This window comes from Lissotriton vulgaris, chromosome 3_1 (genome assembly GCF_964263255.1).
Source record: "Lissotriton vulgaris chromosome 3_1, aLisVul1.2, whole genome shotgun sequence".
NCBI classification, from domain to species: Eukaryota; Metazoa; Chordata; class Amphibia; order Caudata; family Salamandridae; genus Lissotriton; species Lissotriton vulgaris.
In genome coordinates, this window is record NC_141689.1 from 1,527,884,817 (window position 1) to 1,527,906,587 (window position 21,771).

At 50.5% G+C, this 21,771-nt stretch overlaps 1 protein-coding gene and 2 non-coding genes across 3 annotated transcripts in view; all 3 read right to left on the reverse strand.

The window, feature by feature from the left end:
- Window positions 1–21,771, reverse strand: part of HADH (hydroxyacyl-CoA dehydrogenase) — a 307,472-nt gene that overhangs the window by 79,578 nt on the left and 206,123 nt on the right. The gene's annotated exons all lie outside the window — the stretch shown is intronic.
- Window positions 2,780–2,919, reverse strand: LOC147728125 (U4 spliceosomal RNA). Its single transcript, XR_015309740.1, has one exon. It is a non-coding gene; the product is annotated as a U4 spliceosomal RNA (small nuclear RNA).
- Window positions 19,175–19,314, reverse strand: LOC147728126 (U4 spliceosomal RNA). The gene has a single exon (XR_015309745.1). It is a non-coding gene; the product is annotated as a U4 spliceosomal RNA (small nuclear RNA).

Below are 21,771 nucleotides of genomic sequence, written 5' to 3' on the forward strand. Positions count from 1 at the left end.
TAAACAATGTTTAAAGGGTAGCGCACAAGCACTTTAACACTGGTTAGACGTGGCAAAGTGCACAGAGACCTACGGCCAACAAAACCAATTCAGCAAAAATAGGAGGGGGGAAGACAAAGTTTGGGGGAAGACCACCCTCAAGCTGACAGATCTAACATTTACTAAGACAAGTACAAGTCGATGTAACTTTCTATGTATTACAAGAGTGGGACCCTCCCTTTTCTATGTAATTTTTTTTATCCCAAATATGGGAAGGGGGCTGCTTTGGAGCATATCCTCTTAGGCGAGGTACTACAATTATTGTAATTGCATTTATATAGAGTTTAGTATCCCTGACAAGGCATCAAAGCATTTTTTCAGCGAGTAGCACGCTACTCCAGAACCCAAAAAGGAAACACCATGTCACAGTCACCTCATGGCCAGGAACTGTGCATCATGCATGATTAAGGTCGTCCAAGATTGCCCATGTGCAGGGACATAGTGAACCCTACCTCCACCCCACCCCTTGCTGTAGGAACTACAGCAAGGGTGAAATTCTTGATGGGCCTCTTCTGTCTGCCACTCTGCAGACAAAGGCTCAGCTGATAATTAATGTGAAACGGTGGGTGAGTGTGTAAGTGAAAGGATAGGTGGGTGGATGGCTGGAAGGATTAGTGTACGGGTGAATGGATGGATAGTGAGAGAAAGGACGGATGGATGAGTGAGTGGAAGGATGAGAGAAAAGGTAAATAGATGGATGGATGTATGGGTGGAAGGGTAGATAGATGGGTAAATGGGTGGATGGATGAGTGAAAGGATGGATGGATGAGTGAAAGGGTGGATGATGGGCGACTGAAAGGGTGGATGATGGGCGAGTGAAAGGGTGGATGATGGCGGGTGAATGGGTGGATGGATGCCTGAAACAATGGATGGATTGATTAATTGATACGTGAAAGGGTGAATGGATGGACGGATGAGTGAAATGGTGGATGTAAGGATGGATGGTTGAATGAAAGGGAGGGGAGATCGAAAAATACTGGATAGATAAGAGAAAGGATGGATGGGTGGATAAGTGAAAGGATGGATGAGTGATCGGGTCAATGGATGGATTCATGAGTGGATGAGTAGATGGATGGATGGGCGGGTGGATGGAAGGAAGGAAGGATGGCTAAGTGAAAGGGTCAATGGAGAGAGAAAGGGGAGATGGGTGGGTGATTGAAAAGGTGAATGGGTGGAAGGATGAGTGACTGGGTGGGTGGATGGATGAGTAAGTGAAAGGATTGCTGGATGGGTGAAAGCGTATATGGCTGGTTGGATGAGTGGATGGATAGGTGTAAGAGTGGATGGATGAGTGTACTGATGGATAGGGTGGATGGATGGATGGAAGGATGGATAATGGATGGATGAGTGAAAGAGTGGATGGAGGGATGGATGAGTGAAACGTTGGATGGAAGGATACATGATGGACAGGTTTGCAAATGGTTGAATATGTTTGGATATAGATGGGCCTACTTATATACTATTGCGCGACCTCCTCTGATGTGTAAAACGTACCTTTGGCCCAAAATTTTGTCCTGAATTTGAATTTTTGTCCTGAAATTTTACATCCACCGTCCTGAATTTGCACCCATGCCAGTTGATCACCCTAGAAGTGAGCTGTGAAGAATACTGCCCTGCCGAACTCACCCACGAGTTGAACAAGGGAAAATGAAAAGGCAATTCCACCATTTGTCAACCTCACTAACTGCTGCTTGACGATTTAGGAAATAAAGACGAACAACACCCCCCCAACCCCCCGGGTAGTCTACAATAAAAACATCATTTAAAAAGGACATGATGGTCAGAGTTAGTAAGTCTACCCCAGGAGACCGATTTACCCGAGCCCCCAACCAATCCTGACCCAGGAAAGCAAACATCAGAAACATAGCTCCATAATTCAACCTAACAGAAAGAGAGCGCAAGGAAAAGACATTTCCAACATGCACAAGCGAACAGGGGGGGGGCAAAAGGCTGGGGCACACGTGGGAATCCGGTCTCCTGCACCAGGCAAAGCGCAGGGACCCCGTTCTAGCAGAGGAGGCCGGAGGAAGGGGGTTAAAGCTGCAGGTGTGGGTGCACGGGAGGGAGGGTGGGGTAGAGTGATTACAGACCGTGCACCCCAACATGTTGCCCTTAGAAAAGAGGATTTATGTGAGCACATTAAACAGGGTCAGCGGGCGAGCGGCAGGAACGAGAGCACTGATAGGGGGGGAGATTAATAGAGGGTACTGAGGGGGAGCCGGGGAGGGGGACCCGATTATCACCAAAGGTAAAGAGCACAGTGTTTTGAGTCTGGGGAGGGGGTGCATTGTGCAAGGAGGCGATGGGAGGGGCTGGAGAGAGAGAGCTGGCTGCAGGAACCAGCGTGCTGCTCCTGCACAGACCGTCTCCTGGACGATCACTCACCGGGGTCTGCAGCAACCCCGGGGTCGGTCAGAGGCGCTCAGCTACCGGGGCGTCAGGTGCTGGTGGCTGCGCTGGAGGAGGCTCCTGTTGCCCAAAGGAGGGGGTGCGCCCCTCCCCTGGTTGAGGGGTGGGGGTGGTGGGGGTCTCCTTTCCCCGAGGAGACGGTGGAGAGCCTCAAATTCCGTCTAGAAGTCTAACAAAGAGGTGTAAATAATGCATTACGCTACATAGTATTAATTTGTAGAAGCCTGACTTAAAAACATATGAATAACTCCTAAAATACTACTATAATATTAGTAATCGCTGAAGAAACTTAATGTTTTGTCTATTCTCTATTTTAAACAATGAATATCAGCCTCCGTGGAGACTGTCAAAAATTGCAATGGCGACTATATTTCAAGTCGCCACAGCGGGGTATTGGGTAAAGTTTTCAATAAGCAATAATCGCGCCTCGGTTAGACCTCATTGGCTACGATACTGCCACTGCGCAAAGCTAAAGAAACAAAGGTCATTCGAGGTACCCTCGGGAGATGAAACTCAGGACACCTAGAGAGAGCAAAGGTCGCCTACACACGTCACCCAAAGACACGGACAATGATTCTGACTGCGAGCAGGAATACTCTGACCTGTACTCTATGACTCGTGAGCCTCATAAAAAGGATACATTGTGCGCAGAGGATTCTGGGGGCCCATATGCTAATTAGCATTTCCAGGTCTGCTGGTACAACGTTGTACTTGAATTCCTCCGGGCCAATTATAAGGGCTCTGGATGAGAGAGAGAGTGGGTGGTTATCGCTCCCCCAGGCCAGGCGAGGGGTTGGTAACTTGGGAAGGCTTGCTCTAGCCTCGGCCAGCGAAGCCGGTATAAAGGATCGGAATGTAAGCGCCTAGAAGCTCCTCTCAAACTCGGGACATCTTACAGCCGCTCAGAAGTGAATGTAGGTATGTGACTAACCATCAAGGTGCAGCCCAGACTGTGCAAGGCTCGCCCTGAGCCGAGTCCGGGTGTGGGACCTCTCTCTCCTTATAAAATGAAGGTAGGGGTCTATGATTCATGGAGGGGGAAAGACTAGTTGGACAGACTAAAACAAATAAAAGCACAGAATAGAAAGCAACAAAAAGCCAATGGAAGCAATCGGCAGAGTTGCTTCCAGATCAGCTATTGACATGTCCTCAATAAGCCTTTGGCAGCCAGGCAGCTGCGCAATAAATGAAAGGACATGGCAAGCCAGTGAGTACGAAGTTCCAGTTTCTTCAAGGACAGCAGCCCTACTTGCAACAAGCATTGCTTAAGTACTTTTTAATAACAAAGGCCACTGAAAACTGGCCTGACCTGGGCGGCAATCAACGGGATACCAAGATATTATATCTCGGAGACCACTGTACAAAAAGCAGCAAATTCAGGTCACTTATTCCCAAGTGCTTGGTAAGGATGGCGGAGACGTAACAAATGTTCACAATCAGCAGGGTATAGCGTCAGAATCACTTCTAAACGGATAGATTGAACATACTCTCTACTAATCTCTACCCACCACTAAATGTGTTACGCATAGATGAACAACATCTGCACTAACGGAGTAAAGGACTATCGCCCACACCCAATAGAGGAAAAACCTCTGCACTTCTCCAGTGACCCATAAAAGCAAGGACTACAATGATCTCCAAGGATCAAACGCAATTTACCTTCATACTAATCTACACAATCACTTCTAAACGGATAGATTGAATGTGAGAAGTTGGCCTGGTATATGATGTCCACTAGTTCTAGGGGGTACCTGGCACCAGGCCAATCGACCCTTATTGATGGTGGTTGTAAAGTCAACCTTATAGAAAGCTATCCTAGGGGTAGCAGTGGCAAGCAGTCTTCAGGCTAAGACTTCAGAGAGCGAATTAAGCTAGTTGTTTTACCAATTATAATCTCGAGTACCAAATGAAAGCACACTACACAAGGTATATATCAAATATATATGTATTTATTCTAAACACAACCCCTCTGGACTCTTTATGAGGTCAGAGGTAATAGTACATCACAAGGAACTTAATTCGCATACAATAAATGGCACAGTATATGTTTTGCCCTAGGGGCCTCACAAACCATATACTAAAATAGTGGTATAAGAACCACATGAGAAATAGAAAGTATGCTAAGGGCCTGTAGAATCGCTGGGGCTCCTAGGAACAACCAAGTGTTAGGATATAGGAGGCCCACGGGAGACGCGTGCAGTGTCTAAACACAGCCGCGGGTTACCATTGACTTTCTATGGGAAACGAACAAGTTACACATTTACAGTTTAAGGCCACTTCTAGGATAACTACGATAGAACCCTTTTAGACTTAGACATTTGGAGGACCAATACCCTCAAGACTACCAGAGTACTCGTGTTACCTCACCCACGGAGCGGGTGCATAGGTGTCTTTTGGTGTCGGGTTTCGTCGTCTATTCCAATGGAGAGATGGGAAGATGTGCTGCAGGCGACCAGAGGAAAAGTGTCCGGGTGGATCCAAGGGTGGAGTGGAGATGTGAAGAACCTGAAAGCAGAGGAGACAGAGTCTGGGCCACTAGCCAGTGACCAGGGCGGCGATAGGAAGATGCCACCAGATGTCGGGTGATTCCAGGTGAAAAGGTGAAGCTTGTCTCTTCAGCCACGAGGACCAGGAGGCGTCGACGACGACCAGGAGCTGGATTCGAGCTGTTCCACAAAGGATCTAGTTGACTGCGGTGTCGGTATCTGGATTGGACCCAACAAGCCTTGGCAAACGCAATCCACGCAAGATGTCGAGATTGGCTTTGGTGCAGACCAGCAAGGTCTGAGGCTCTTCTCCTTTGCAGGGAAGCTGAGCAAGCCTGGAGCAACCAGGAAAGCAAGTTGAAGCAAAGGATTGTCTTCTTGGGGGCTCACTAGCCAATGGACTAGAAACTGCGAAGACGCGTCAAGCTGAAATGCATAAAGCGGGCTCACGGGACACTTGTGGGGTGTGGGTCTCTGAGCTTCGGTACAAAAGGTGCTCGGGGCTGGGGCTTCAAGTACCACAATGCACAACTTCGGGATACCTCGGGACGTCGGTGCAGGTAGCAAAATGCAGGATGTCCAGGAGTTCCGGTCCCACGTCTCTCGTGTCCGCCACAGGTCTCAGCTTTGCTGTGAGCGAAGGTCAGGGTCCGCGATGTCTGGAAGTCCGTGCCCTGTGTCGCAGATTCTTCGGGATCCGGCGGGAGCATCAAAAATGCAGACCGGTAAAGATGCTGTTGGTGCCCGTTTGAACAGGGTAGTCACTCCTTGACCACAAGGGAGATTTCTTCCATCTTCCAGTCGAAATGGAATGTCGAAGGTCCAGGATATATGTTGCAGAGTTTCGTCCAGGATAATCTAAAGTCCTGGGGACTGGGGTTCTATACTTATAGTAAGTTTAGGGGTTGGACTAACTCTAAGGTCCCTCCTATGGGTGGACCTGGGGAGGGGGTGGTTACACCCCTTCCCCTTTGTCAAGTTTCGCACCAGAGCTGGGGCTGAGTGCCCCAGCAACCGGTTTGAACTGGGAAATGCATGGAGCACCTAGTGTGTTCCATGCAATGTCTGGAAAGCATTCACTGAATGCAGCCCTCCCTGCCCCAATACACAAGAGCCTGTCTGGGGAGGTGTTGGCACCTCCCTGGACAGGAAACCTATTGTCCAGGAGTCCCCTGCCGGAGTTTCGTCCAACAGCAGGAGGGCAGACTTGTGTCTGTGGCAGCAGCATCCATTTTGTGATGCTGAGGCTCTGTTTAACTTTAACCGGGTAAGCCAGTAACTAAATGTCTTCTCCCTCTAGAAGGGTGGAATGCTACCCCCACCACCAGAACTGGTGTGGGGGGAGGGGGGTAGTATTCCAAAGTGTTTGACACCTTACATGACATGTTTTGATAAAGCCAAACCAAAGTTAGCATTAACCGCAAGGATTATAATGCACTTAATAGTATATGGTATGGCTATATCATAGAACAGCTATAAGGAGATGGTTCCGAAAGCTGCAGAGGGGCTCAGCTCATGCTAGGGCACCCTCTCACATAAAACCAAGCACTCTACCTCCAGGATTGTCGAGGTCTGCCTTAGGAGTGGCTTATAGCTGTATATGTGTCTACATATGTATATAGATATAGGTGTACTATATCTATCTAAGTAAGGGGTGATTACACCACCGTAAGAACAGACCTGTGGTGTCAGTTTAGAAGGCTAACCAGGGGTGGCACAATACATGCTACATCACCTGCTAGGCCCAGGGTGCACCTATGCCCTGGGTACCTATGGTACACTATACAGGGGCTCACAAGGGTGACCCAGAAACCAATCTGGTATGTACCTAAAGTACATGGTATCAATTTAGAGAGAGAACAGCTGGGCTGTGGCCTGATTAGCAGGTCCAGAGCCACACTAAAGTCGAAAAACAGAGATTCACAGTAAAAAGTGGGGGTAAACATAGGAAGCAGACCCTACTCTCCTACATTGAACATACTCTCTTCTAATTTCATGCTAACATAAGATACAACTGAGTGTTGGTTTTTACAGTTCCCCAACAAAAGGAGTCCAAACAACACGGAAAATGTACTTGTGGTACACACATGAAAACATAACAACTTGGTGAAAAAAAGTAAATATTTCAATGGAATGTGGAAAAACAAAAAAAGAACTGTCCCAAAACATGCTTTTCTTGGTGTGATTATGTACAGATTTGCTACATAAAAGCGTGACTTCCACCAACTGGCCAACGGAATACTTTGCCCTTTCTGCCTCCCTTTCCTCTTCCTACAACTGTCTACACACTCTATGCTCCTTCGATTAATGATCTTGTTCAGAGCCAATTCTCATAGGTGCTTCTCACCAGGGACCTGTACGTACAGCGTCCCAAAGGCACACAGGTAGATCCCGGCTAGTGTGGCTAAAAACATTTGCCGGGGAAGCCGGGTGTCCAACATGGTAGGGGGTAGGATCAGGGGGCTCAGAGACGCAAGCTCTTCATCCACAGGACAGCAGGGCAGACGTGCGAGAACAACACTGGTAATATTTCAAATACTGTGTTTTTGCCTTTTGATATTGAACTGTTAAGTCTATGGTTACAGTTGAATGTAAAGCACCTAAAGGGCTCCTGGTACTAGTGAACTATAGGACAACATGAAACAACAAGCAATTACAATGCAATAGGTCTTGCCTTCGAAAAAGTTAGAGCTATTGGCATTGTAAATGACAAACGTTTTATTAACGGGTTGGTTTTGAAAACACATAAATAAATGGCATTGTCATTTACAATGCCAATAGCTTAATCTCTCGCAAATGTGAGACCTATTGCATTTACACACACACAGAGCCACACACACACACAGACACACAGAGCCACACACACACACAGACACACAGAGCCACACACACACACACAGAGCCACACACACACAGAGCCACACACACACACACACACACACACACAGAACCACACACACACACAGAACCACACACACAGAGCCACACACACAGACACATACACACACACACACACACAACACACAGAGCTACACACACACACACACACACACACACACACACACACACGCACACACGCACGCACACACACGCACACACACACACACACACACACGATCTGGTCGTCATAGGAAGAACAAAGTATAGGATCCTGTTAGGATTGAGACGTCATAGATAAATAAGACTGACAAGTATTATTGTGAATGTGCAGTATTAATGCAGTCACCTCAAAGCATGCATGGTGCATAACAGTGTACATTCTGCTGTGTGCTCAAGACCAAAGCCCTCATCTCTCAATGCCACTCACGCGGGCCCTCATGCTTTCATCAGTATCCCCATTACCTTATCCCATTATCAATCATTCTATTTGTCCTATTGCCCCACAACTCTTCATCTTTATCCCCCTAGCTACCTCCTCAATCACCCAGCATAACACCTCCCTCACTTCACACCCATCACCTTAACTTCTCCCTGGTGTCAACACTCCAAGTGTCACCCACACTTTTCACTCACATCTATCCCTTTCTTCCTGCTCCTCCTCCTGCTGCAGCCTTCTCAGGGCCCTGGGCTCGGTGTTCTCAAGCACGGCCCAAAGCTCCGGGTAGGTGTCCCGCTCCTTCAGACAGAGTATGTAGCAACCGCTCCAGTAGTAGGCCCCCACTTGCCGTTTCCAGCTCCCGCCGCTCTCGCCCGCTTAAGGCCCCGCGTTCCTCCAGCGCCGCCAGTAAGCAGTTCCATGGCCAGCGAGGGATCCTACTTCTAAAAGGAGGCGCCACCAGCCCGGCGCCCCTCCTGCGCCCTCCTCACAGCAACACTCAGGCCGTCGCATTCCGTCACCGGTATCCAGACTCCCACCCCTTCAGCTCGGTCGTGCTTGTAAAGAACGTATGCAGCCATATGATTCGAGCCAGCACAGTAGACCTCTGCCGGTAGCAAGAGCCTGAGACCCATTCTCCAGGTGAAATAGCAACCTGATGGAGCGCTAAGGGTGGGGGCGGGGGGCTCGAGCCCTGTGCTCTGCACCCCCACCCCTCCCTTGCAGCCCCCCAGCAGCCATTAATTCACCTTTCGGCAGCAGCAGCAAATAGACTTCCCTCTAACCCTCGTGCAGACAAAGTGAAAGTGAGCCTGTGTAATGAGAGGGGGGGGCTGTAAGGAGATAAGCAGTGTGCAGTCACCAATTACCCGGCAGGGCGGGCCTAGACGGGGCGCGCCCACTTTAGGCACTGCCGCTTGAAAGCCTCAGATAATGTTCCAGGAGGATCTTTCTTCGGAATAACCATCATTCTTCATTCACATACTTATCCTGACACTTCAGGATATGCGGAGCCGCCGCGCTCCCCTTTGTTGTGACCCGTTCATACAAACCCACAATTGTATCCCACTGCCTAAGGCCTCAAGTTGGGCCGGGGCGGGGGTGCAGCAACCCCCAGTGAAATATCAAACCGTGTCCGCAGCACGGGAGGGCGCACTGGGACTCGCGTGTGACATCTCCACCTTTGTGTCTGGGGCCCGAGGCTCTGTAGTGCTAGTTAAGTACTTTTTATACAGTTTACGTTAGTGGTGTTTTCACTTTCCTTTTGCAAGGGGGAGAGGAGGTTCACAGGTTGAAATCCCCAATCTCTCCACATTCAGTTATTGACACTTATCAGACTAAACTTGTGTAAAGTGTATTTCAATATGTTGGAGTTCAATGGCCCCAGAGGGCCCAAGGTGCTTGCGTTGCGCGTACGGGTGGCCCCCGGAGCCGTGGTCGGGCCCCTAATAACACGGGGGCACTCTGAGCCCGGGGGGTGAAGGCGGCATGAATCGTGGGGAAGACGGTGTAACTTGCAGCGGGGAGGGACTCCTAGCCTGTGGTGGCATTGAAAACAGAGGAGCCGCAGAGGTAACCGCAATGCCTTCCTATTTGTTTCATTGGTATTTTTACAAGTTGACATATGAAGCAATCTATCAAGGAAAAGATACAATTATAAAACAAAGATTGATAACCACTATTAATCGAGAGGTTTGGCCAAAGCAACACAACCAAACACACTTCAAGGGAATCCAAAGGCGGAAATGGTAGATGCGCCTGGAAAAGGCTCTGAAAGCGCTTTGGTGCAGAGTCCGTGCCGCACATACGGCTGTACGTTTATAATGCAGTCAGTGAGAGCCGTCCCACTTGGACGGGCTTGGCCTGACTTACGTGTGTGGTAAAAGGTTTATTATCTTCCTTATGGGGCCATCTGTTTTGCCCCTTAAAGAAGATAAGAAAGCTTTTACCACACACGTAAGTCAAGGGGCTAAAAGAGAAAAGAGTACCTCACTGGGACCTCTTTTCTAATGGCTGGTCACTGTTTAGCATGAACGGTGATGCCAGCCAATGGAAATGAGGGGGTGGGTCTTAACCTGGCTATTGAAACTTACTCTCATTAAATCTTGCCAGCGAGACCTAAAAAAGAAATAAATAGGACCCCCGATGCCAAACTTAAAAGGGCCTCCATTTATACAGACTACACTTGGTTACTCCAGCACAGATTATAGTGAATAAGCAAATTAATGGAATTGTAGGACACACCTCAGCTAACTACATCTAACAGCTCTCGAGTTGACGCAGTAGGAGTTTTCAGCATTTTTGAGGAGGGGGGGGGGGTTAAGGGCAGAGACTTTTTCCACCCTGAAAACCGATGTCATGGGGAGTAAACAACACAGCTCAGCTCATTGGATTACAGAGGCTGCTCTCAATATTTTTAACAGTTGCTGCACTAAGACTGGGATTCCACAGCTCCTGGGACCCTATTACAGATAGGGTAAACTTTCCCTGTTTGCACCGTGCACACAGGGAAAGTGCGCCCTATTATGAAGAATGCGCAACCCTCAGGGTAGCCACAAACTTGTGCTGCCCGGGTACAAGGCGGTACCTAGGAGGGACGACTAGCCTAATCACAAATAAAAAGCAATGATAGTGCAAGGACAGTAAGGGAAGCCAATTGAAAAGATGGGCGGGGAAATGGGTGGCGCTTCAATGCCATATCTCAATACAGCATGCCTTGCAGAGCAGCGCATGCGCCACCCAGGCTCGACCTCAAAAGTGCTGATACTCAGAAGTAGACAGCACCGGCCCATTTAAAGCACTGCCTCCAACCACACACCTGACATGCTACCCAAGAAGGGAAGTGCTTCAACGTTCCATGTAGGGGGAGGTGAGTGCTAGATAAATGTTGCAATATAATACAAAGCGTTGGATTGTTCTGAAAGGGGAAACAAGCATTGGAAATGCAATAGGTCTCGCAGCATTAGAGTTAGTGCTTTTAGAATTGTTTATGGTTTTTTTTGTAAATCTTTAGCATTTTTGTTTCCTGTAGCCAATGCTAAAGAATTAAAAAAAAAAGCCATAAACATTTCTAAAAGCTCTAACTCAAATGCTCCGAGACCTATTGCACTGTGTGAGGGTGAGGGGTTGAGGGTGAGGGTGGGTGAGGGTGAGTGAGGGGTTGAGGGTGAGTGAGGGTGAGGGGTTGAGGGTGAGTGAGAGTGAGGGTGAGTGAGGGTGAGTGAGAGTAAGGGTGAGTAAGGGTGAGAGTGAGTGAGGGTGAGGGTGAGTGAGGGTGAGGGTGAGTGAGGGTGAGGGTGAGTGAGGGTGAGGGTGAGTGAGGGTGAGTGAGGGTGAGGGTTAGTGAGGGTGAGGGTGAGTGAGGGTGAGTGAGGGTGAGGGTGAGTGAGGGTGAGGGTGAGTGAGGATGAGGGGTTGATGTTGAGGGGTTGAGGGTGAGTGAGGGTGAGTGAGGGGTTGAGGGTGAGTGAGGGTGAGGGTGAGTTAGGGTGAGGGGTTGAGGGTGAGTGAGGGTGAGGGTGAGGGGTTGAGGGTGAGTGAGGATGAGTGAGAGTGAGGGTGAGTGAGGGGTTGAGGGTGAGTGAGGGTGAGTGAGGGTGAGTGAGAGTGAGGGTGAGGGGTTGAGGGTGAGTGAGGGTGAGGGTGAGTGAGGGTGAGGGTGAGTGAGGGTGAGTGAGGGTGAGGGTGAGTGAGGGGTTGAGGGTGAGGGGTTGAGGGTGAGTGAGGGTGAGTGAGGGTGAGGGGTTGAGGGTGAGTGAGGGTGAGGGGTTGAGGGTGAGTGAGGGTGAGGGGGAGTGAGGAGTGAGAGTGAGGGTGAGTGAGGGGTTGAGGGTGAGGGGTTGAGGGTGAGTGAGGGTGAGGGGTTGAGGGTGAGTGAGGATGAGTGAGAGTGATGGTGAGTCAGGGGTTGAGGGTGAGTGAGGGGTTGAGGGTGAGTGAGGGGTTGAGGGTGAGTGATGGTCAGGGTGAGTGAGGGTGAGGGTGGGTGAGGGTGAGGGTGGGTGAGGTGTTGAGGGTGATTGAGGGGTTGAGGGTGAGTGAGGGTGAGTGAGGGTGTGGAGTTGAAGGGGAGGCGTTGAAGGTGAGTGAGGGTGAGTGAGTGAGGGTGAGGTGTTGAGGGTGAGTGAGTGATGGTGAGGCGTTGAGGGTGGGTGAGTGAGGTTGAGTGTTTGAGGGTGAGCATTGAGCGTGAGTGAGTGAGGGTGAGGTGTTGAGGGTGAGGGGTTGAGGGTGAGTGATGTTGATAGTTGTTGAGTGAGGATGATTGAGAGTGAGTGTGAGTGAGGTGTTGAGGGTGAGGGGTTGAGGGTGAGGCGTTGAGGGTGAGTGAGGGTGAGTGAGGATGAGGGGTGTGAGGGTGAGGGGTGTGAGGGTGAGGGTGTGTGTGAGGGTGAGGGGCTGTGGGGGGTGAGGGTGAGTGAGGGTGAGTGAGGGTGAGTGAGAGTGAGTGAGAGTGAGTGAGGGGTTGAGGGTGAGTGAGTGAGGGTGAGGGGTTGAGGGTGAGGGGTTGAGGGTGAGGGGTTGAGGGTGAGGTGTTGAGGGTGAGGTGTTGAGGGTGAGGGGTTGAGGGTGAGGGGTTGAGGGTGAGTGAGGTTGAGGGTGGTTGAGTGAGGATGAGTGAGAGTGAGGGTGAGTGAGGAGTTGAGGGTGAGGTGTTGAGGGTGAGTGAGTGAGGGTGAGGGGTTGAGGGTGAGTGAGTGTGAGTGAGTGTGAGGGGTTGAGGGTGAGTGAGGGGTTGAGGGTGAGGCGTTGAGGGTGAGGCGTTGAGGGTGAGGGTGAGTGAGGGTGAGTGAGGGTGAGTGAGGTGTTGAGGGTGAGTGAGGATGAGTGAGAGTGAGGGTGAGTGAGGGGTTGAGGGTGAGTGAAGGGTTGAGGGTGAGTGAGGGGTTGAGGGTGAGTGATGGTCAGGGTGAGTGAGGGTGAGGGTGGGTGAGGTGTTGAGGGTGAGGTGTTGAGGGTGAGTGAGGGGTTGAGGGTGAGTGAGGGTGAGTGAGGGTGAGGAGTTGAGGGGGAGGCGTTGAGGGTGAGTGAGGGTGAGTGGGTGAGGGGTTGAGGGTGAGTGAGTGAGGGTGAGGGGTTGAGGGTGGGTGAGTGAGGTTGAGGGTTTGAGGGTGAGGGGTTGAGCGTGAGTGAGGGTGAGGGGTTGAGGGTGAGGGGTTGAGGGTGAGTGAGGTTGAGGGTGGTTGAGTGAGGATGAGTGAGAGTGAGGTGTTGAGGGTGAGGGGTTGAGGGTGAGTGAGTGAGGGTGAGGGGTTGAGGGTGAGGGGTTGAGGGTGAGGGGTTGAGGGTGAGGTGTTGAGGGTGAGTGAGGGTGAGGGGTTGAGGGTGAGTGAGGGTGAGGGGTTGAGGGTGAGTGAGGAGGAGTGAGAGTGAGGGTGAGAGAAGTTGAGGGTGAGTGAGGGGTTGAGGGTGAGTGATGGTCAGGGTGAGTGAGGGTGAGGGTGGGTGAGGGGTTGAGGGTGAGTGAGGGTGAGTTTGAGGGGTTGAGGGTGAGTGAGGGTGAGGGGTTGAGGGTGACATGGGCGTCCCAAAAGTGGGGACCCCGGTCAATTGCAGCCTCTTATGTGCCGTTGGAGGACGATGAAGGCATCCCACGGGACAGGTTGTTCAACGTCCTCAGCCCAAGAGGGTCAGCAGCTGTTTGCGCTCACACGTGGGAAATGGGGCCTCCTCTTCTGAGAGGCAGCTTTATAGTACTTTAAGGAGTGGAACATGGTAATAAGTCTCCCTCATACAAAACAGAACATGATACCAAGTACCACATATCTGCGAGGAATGCGTGGAAGGACTTACTACATGCCCTTATCAAAACCCTCTAAATTCTGTCTGCATGCATTGCCCCCTCCCCCCCCAATTTCTGTTAAGCCAGGGATAGTTTAAAGCACATAGATAAACATCTCCCACGAAAAGCAGACGTACATGATACACCCAGAAACACCCACTAGATAACAAATACAATTTTAAAACACTATAGCAGGTTCCCCTCCAGTACGGTTATTCAGTGGTTAGGTTCAGAAACGTCATGGCTCTCAGTAAATGCATTTGTTACAAACTGCCACAAAACGCTTAGAAGATCAAAAACATGGATGGACAAAATGAGGCCTAATAACAAAGCACTCCCTACCCTATATCAAAGCAAAACCAGCTGAGCGTTTGTGAAACGGGCGCAAAGATGATCGTATTGCCTATGTTACTGAGATGTACAATTAATTGCGAATATGTGTTTTGCCTCATTTGTTTAATTTATTTCCACAAACTGGTAATGTCGAGAATGCACCGGCCTCTCTTAAACAACAAGCTGAAGCCCGGTGACTGACAGAAAGGGAAGAGGTAGGGGGCAGTGGGAGCGGGAGCAGAGAGTCAGCAGGGAAAACACACAACAATGAAAGCATAGCCACACGGCGCTTGTGAAAGGGTGCCGCGCTGATAGAGCTCACACATCCAGTGTTCCCGGAGACCAGTCATCAACGTCCGGGGCAGCTGCGAGGAGCAGGGCAGGCACAGACAGCAGTGCCCCCCTGGTCTGAGCCAAGCAGCGCAGCCTTCTCTCTGGCCCGCCGTTATAACGCAGAAAGTGTTAACTTTGCCTGAAGAGTCATGTTTGGCATACTACAAGACAAGTTTAGAAAAATAACGCTGGCTGTTAGGGCGTTAATAAAGCATAGCCACACGGCGCTTGTGAAAGGGTGCCGCGCTGATAGAGCTCACACATCCAGTGTTCCCGGAGACCAGTCATCAACGTCCGGGGCAGCTGCGAGGAGCAGGGCAGGCACAGACAGCAGTGAAACAAGGGAGAGCACAAACTAGAAGCCATGTTGACGTAAAAGTAACGCAGAGCGGCCGAATGAAATTTCAAGTCGGGTGGGGGGCGGGAGAGAAGGGAAGTGAGCGAGTGGGAGGGAAGCGCTGGTGAAGCGTCGCCCTACAAGAGCCTGGTTGGGGCGGGAAGGGGAGGAGTAACGCAGCGCGGCCGAATGAAATTTCAAGTCGGGTGGGGGGCGGGAGAGAAGGGAAGTGAGCGAGTGGGAGGGAAGCGCTGGTGAAGCGTCGCCCTACAAGAGCCTGGTTGGGGCGGGAAGGGGAGGGGGCGGAGCGGGTAAACAAAGACGGACGTGCACGCGCTTTTAAGCTCAATGCGCATGCGCATTGAGCTTAAAAGTCACGGGCACTGCAAGGAATCGCCACGATTCCTTGCAGTGTGGATAAAGAGCGGATAAGTGCCAATACTCTCGCCTTGCTCGATGCGCATGCGCATCGACAGGCGAGACCTAAAAAGGGTTTGGCACGCAAAGTATTCGGCAATAAAACATATTTAGTAAAATTCCAGTACCAGCCACATGGTGGCGCTATCACCGCAAATTGGAAATTATTGGCGCTGCAATACAACAGTTTAATTTCACTAATCTTCATCTAACATTAAGGATCTAACTTTCGAATGGAATTACTACGCACGTATACAGAAAAAGAGCAGATAAGGAAGAGTGCGAATTCCAGAGTACAAGGAACAGTTCTACAATTGCCAGTTTTCTGCTGCATACGGGTGGTAGTGGTACTGATAAGGTAATAAAACTCCTAAGTAAAACGTGTGCAAATTACAGCACGTCGATTAGGTAAGTAATAGGAGTCAATACATATTATAAGCAAAGTATTCTCGGGGACAGCTATCGTCTGAACCATCTGTCACACAACAAAATATGTAAACACACATTCTGCAGACTAGCTAGGCAAACTGTTAACGATCACTCAACCTTACAATATTTTGGTACTACTGCTTACACCTTCATTTCATTTCATTTCAGGCACAGTCACAGCACATGAACAGGCATCCTGCAAAACGTCTTTTTTCTCTAAATATCTGTGAGAGCATGAAAGCAGGGCATGGAATGGATTCCTGTGGTCATATTACAGAAGTGTCCTAGAGACACCACATCCCTGTGCGCCAGGGTCGGACTGGGAGCACAATTAGGCCCGGGCACCGAAAGAAACAGTGGACCACATTTGATGATAATGACCTTTCATGAAACGGTGCTTAGTATCGGGAGTAATTTTGGGACAAATCTCTGATAAATTAAGCTTTCGAAACTCATGGAGTCCGTAGCATTGGCCACAGGCGCACCACTAGACACACATATTCCACTGCAACTCACAGGTCTCCTCACCTGATCTTCAGGCCTATGTATTTCTCTACTTTGTGTGCTTGAGTGTGTTAGTCACCTATTATTCCCTTAGTCTGTGATCTCCACCCCAAAGTTCCCTGAATATCCTGTATCATATCAGGCCATGAGTCCAAACCATCGCATCCTCTGTGTCTGGAGGCTTCTGTCCCCCTCAAGGCACCAGGGTTCTTCCTCTTTAGGTTGTCACTCAAGAGCTGCTCCACAAGCAATGTCCTTGGGAATGCATACACACTGGTACTTGATTTATTTTGTGTTGTGGGTAGAGACGATCTGAATATGGAAAAGCAGCAGGAAGTCACCCCAAAAGACTTTCTTTCTCTGTCTCCATGCCTCTTAATTAATTGGACCGGAAACAAAACTACTGCCCAGCCCAACTTGACCGGACTCCCATGATGAGGCACAATCTGATCTATTGGAACTTACTAGAGCTACGCAAGCAAACAACATCCCTCAAGAGTACAACATCTGCTCCACAGGTTGAAACCAACTGCCCATAACTTATCAGTTGGAGTCACCATTCACCACAAGTACAGGCAACTGCTAAGAGAGCGGACTACAAAAAAGTGTACAATTTCAGAAAAAAGTGCACAATTTCAGCATCCTAACCCACAAAGGGGACTGATCAGTGCTCAAGCATTACAAGGAGGGTGACAGAGATTACATTTAAAAAAAATGAAGAATGCACGAATTTCACAATAGGACTATTTGAGTGGGCTTTACGAACAACACATTAAATGTAACCTTTCCAGCAGACACAGGTTTCAAGGCCCAGGCCTGTAAGTGATGAAACGCTTATGGCCTGGGAGAGACAACAATTATTGACTGTGGGCCAACGCAGGGCAGAGCTGAGCTTCAAGGGGAGGCAGCCCGGTCACCTAATTAATAAAGCCGCTCCGTCCCTTCAGAAACTTTAGTATTCTTTCAAAGTATGCTCAAAATTAGGTGAAGGGTAAAATTATGAATTCCCTACCTGGGAGGAAGTGGCTTAAATTCTATGAAATTACTTGCCATGACAGCTAAACACAAAGGGTCTGGAATCAAAACAACGCAGAGTTGGAGACCAGGGGTGAAGGAGACTGCAGACGTTGATTTGTGGTGAGCTGTGCCATGGCAAAAAGGGTGTGAATAACGAAGCTGTTGAGGATAGCTGGCGCGATGTCAGTACAAAAAATGGAAGGATGGAGGCTGCAAAATGCTTCAAGATGAATATCTCGGACTTCAGTTCATTACGCCAGAAGATGCTATTGAGTCCATCGCGCTTGGCACAGGGTGATACTTACAATCTGCAAAGATCTCTGCAATGGCACAGGAGGTATTTATGGGCCAGCTTCTCAAAGTAGCCAACAACCTCACAGATGCTGATAACGCTCCTCGCACTGGCAGGAGGGAGTAGATTGATATTGTACATTTCGTTTAGAATGTTTTTTACTGTGCCTACTACTTGAAAAAAGCTGCATTGCTATTAAGTAGTTGGGGACGGTTCCCTCAAAATAAACAGTCCGGCTTAGAGACATGTTAGAGTGGGCTATGGCGGAAGAAGTAGAAACGTGTGAAATTGGAAGGTGATTTGGCCGCATGGGCGGAAATGCTATCTGATTTAAGCGAACCCTCAGAAGCAAGTGTGAAAGAGATAGAGGAGGGTGCAGAATTGATACGTTGATTTGTGGTGAGCTGTGCCATGGCAAAAAGGGCGTGAATAACAAATTGGATGACCAATGAAAGTTTTGGGATATGGACTGTGAAGATTGAAGTGAGGGTATGGAGGCGGAACGGTCTCCGATCACAGCAAGACTGTCATGCAGGTCGAAGGAGACATTTGGAGATCTAGAGATGGATCTAGAGACTGGATTAGTTACTTAACTAGAAGACGAGTGTTTAACACCCTCTTGGGAATGTGTTCTTATGAAATGTAAAACTTAAATATGCAGAGGTGACAATAAGGGCTGCGAGACGCTCTCTGTGGAGGTGGAAGGGCGAGCAAGACAGAGGCAGAGCGAGCCAGCGATGCGGAAGAAGAGATAATAAAAAAAGACAGATGGCGGCTGTGAATGCGCGCATTCACGCGCACATGCACACAAGCTTTAGGCCACATGCATGCAAGCTTTAGGCCAGGGTAACACTTCCAAAAGCCCCTTACTAAATGTTGAGCAACAGCGCATGCGCTACTGTAGGCTTGACCTAAAGTTGCAGCACCAAGACTGGGATTCCACAGCTCCTGGGGCCCTATTACAGATAGGGTAAACTTTCCCTGTTTGCACCGTGCACACTGGGAATGCACGACCCTCAGGGTAGCCACAAACTTATGCTGCCCTGGTACAAGGCGGTACGATTTCACAAGGACAGCATGGGAATTCCAGTGTCCACGAAAACGTCATACACCAACACACAGACCATCTTCAGAAGTCGAGCTGGTCGTCTACAGTAAAAACAGCATTTAAAAGGACATGATGGCCAGAGTTAGTGAGTCTACCTCAGGAGGTCGATTTACTCGGGCCACCAGACAATAGTTACCAGAAAGAGAGTGCAAAGAAATGCACAAGGAGGAGGCGGCGAGCCACAACTTCCATTGTAGCAAATAGGCGTAAGACATTACGCTACAAAGTATTAATTTGTAGAATCGAGCTAAAATACATATGATAACTTGTAACATATTGACACGGCCAATCTATTAACAAAATATCTGTAAACTGTAAAGAAACTCAGAAAGATTTCTATAGTTTTTCTCTGTTTTAGACGAGCATTATCAGCCTCCGTGGAGACTGTCAAAAATTGCAATGGCGACTATATTTCAAGTCGCCACAGAGGGGTATTGGGTAAAGTTTTCAATAAGCAATAATCGCGCCTCGGTTAGACCTCATTGGCTACGATACTGCCACTGCGCAAAGCTAAAGAAACAAAGGTCATTCGAGGTACCCTCGGGAGATGAAACTCAGGACACCTAGAGAGAGCAAAGGTCGCCTACACACATCACCCAGACACAGACAATACTTCTGACTGCGAGCTGGAATACTCTGAACTGTACTCTATTACCTGTAAACCTCTTACAAAGGATACATTCTGCACAGAGGATTCTGGGGGCCCATATGCTAATTAGCATTTCCAGGTCTGCTGGTACAACATTGAACTTGAATTCCTCCGGGCAATTATAAGAGCTCTGCAGGGGAGAGCGTGGGTGGTTATGGCTCCCTCGGGGCAGGCGAGGGTTTGGTACCTCGGGAAGGCTCGCTCTAGCCTCGGCCAGCGAAGCAGGTATAAGGATCGGAAAGGAAGCGCCTAGAACACGGGTACTCATAGTACGGCCCGCGGGCCAGGGGCGGCCCGGCAAGCCTTCCCTGGCGGCCCGCGGACCTTGCAGACATGTACCCGTGTTTACATTTTTTTTTTTTTTTTACAGTGTCAGCAAAAACCCCTGCGCAGCGCGACTCAGACTGCTGCTCTGTGGGGGCCGGGCGATTCCCTTCGTAGTCAGAGTGGGGCTGCAGGGGGGCTAAGAGGTGACAAAGCCTCATTAACATACGAAGTGTCTTTTGAAGAAGTGTGAAGTGCTCCGGTGAGGCTGTGTTTGTGTGTGTGCCTGCCCAGAAGCTGTCTCAGCCCGGGCACAAACGGGCAAGGTGGAGGGAGGAAGGCAGGGAGGGAAAGGGAGGGCGAGAGACAGGGAGGGAGAGAGAGGGGAAGGAGAGTGAGGGAGAGTGATGGCAGGAGAGTGAGGGCAGGAGAGCGAGGGAGAGGTAGAGCGAGGGAGGGAGAGGTAGAGCGAGGGAAGGAGAGAGTGAGGACGAGGGAGAGTGAGGACGAGGGAGGACGAGGGAGAGGGAGGGAGAGCAAGGGAAGGAGAGAGTGAGGGAAGGAGAGAGTGAGGGAAGGAGAGTGAGGGAGGGAGAGTGAGGGAGGGAGAGGGAAGGAGAGAGTGAGGGAGAGGGAGGTCGAGGGAGAGGGAGGACGAGGGAGAGGGAGGGAGAGCAAGGGAAGGAGAGAGCGAGGGAAGGAGAGAGTGAGGAAGGGAGAGAGCGAGGGAGGGAGAGAGCGAGGGAAGGAGAGAGTGAGGGAGAGGGAGCTCGAGGGAGAGGGAGGACGAGGGAGAGGGAGGGAGAGCAAGGGAAGGAGAGAGCGAGGGAAGGAGAGAGCGAGGAAGGGAGAGAGTGAGGGAGGGAGAGAGCGAGGGAGGGAGAGAAAGAGAGTGAGGGAGGGAGAGGGAAGGAGAGTGAGGGAAGGAGAGAGTGAGGGAAGGAGAGCGAGGGAAGGAGAGCGAGGGAAGGAGAGAGTGAGGGAGAGTGAGGGAAGGAGGGGGATGGAAGGAGGGGGAGGGAAGGAGGGGGATGGAAGGAGGGGGAGGAAGGAGAGAGCGAGGGAAGGAGAGAGCGAGGGAAGGAGAGCCTGGGAGGGAGAGGGAGGGAGAGTGAGGGAAGGAGAGAGCGAGGAAGGGAGAGAGCGAGGGAGGGAGAGAGCGAGGGAAGGAGAGAGTGAGGGAAGGAGAGCGTGGGAGAGTGAGGGAGGGAGAGTGCGGGAGGAGAGAGTGAGGGAAGGAGAGAGTGAGGGCGAGGGAGAGGGAGGGCGAGGGAAGGAGTGAGTGAGGGAAGGAGAGAGGGAAGGAAGGAGAGAGGGAGCGAAGGAGAGATGGAGGGAGAGTGAAGGAGGGAGAGGGAAGGAGAGTGAGGGAGGGAGAGTGAGGGAGGGAGAGGGAAGGAGAAGGAGAGAGCGAGGGAAGGAGAGAGTGAGGGAAGGAGAGAGGGAAGGAAGGAGAGAGGGAGCGAAGGAGAGATGGAGGGGGAGTGAAGGAGGGAGAGGGAAGGAGAGTGAGGGAAGGAGAGATAGAGGGAGAGTGAGGGAAGGAGGGAGTGGGAAGGAGAGAGAGGGAAGGAGAGCAAGGGAAGGAGAGCGAGGGAAGGAGAGCGAGGGAGGGAGAGCGAGGGAGAGGGAGGGAGGAAGAGGGAGAGAGGGAGGGAGAGGAAGGGAGGAGAGCGAGGGAGGATAGAGCGAGGGAGGATAGAGCGAGGGAGGAGAGAGTGAGGGAAAGAGAGAGTGAGGGAAGGAGAGAGTGAGGGAAGGAGAGAGTGAGGGCGAGGAGAGAGTGAGGGAAGGAGAGAGTGAGGGCGAGGAGAGAGGGAGGGCGAGGGGAGGGAGAGAGCGAGGGAAGGAGAGAGCGAGGGAAGGAGAGAGCGAGGGAAGGAGAGAGCGAGGGAAGGAGAGAGAGAGTGAGGGAGGGAGAGAGTGAGGGAAGGAGAGAGTGAGGGAGGGAGGGAGGGAGGGAGAGGGAAGGAGGGAGAGGGAAGGAGAGTAAGGGAGCCCGCTAAGAGTGAGGGAGCCCGCTAAGAGTGAGGGAGCCCGCTAAGAGTGAGGGAGC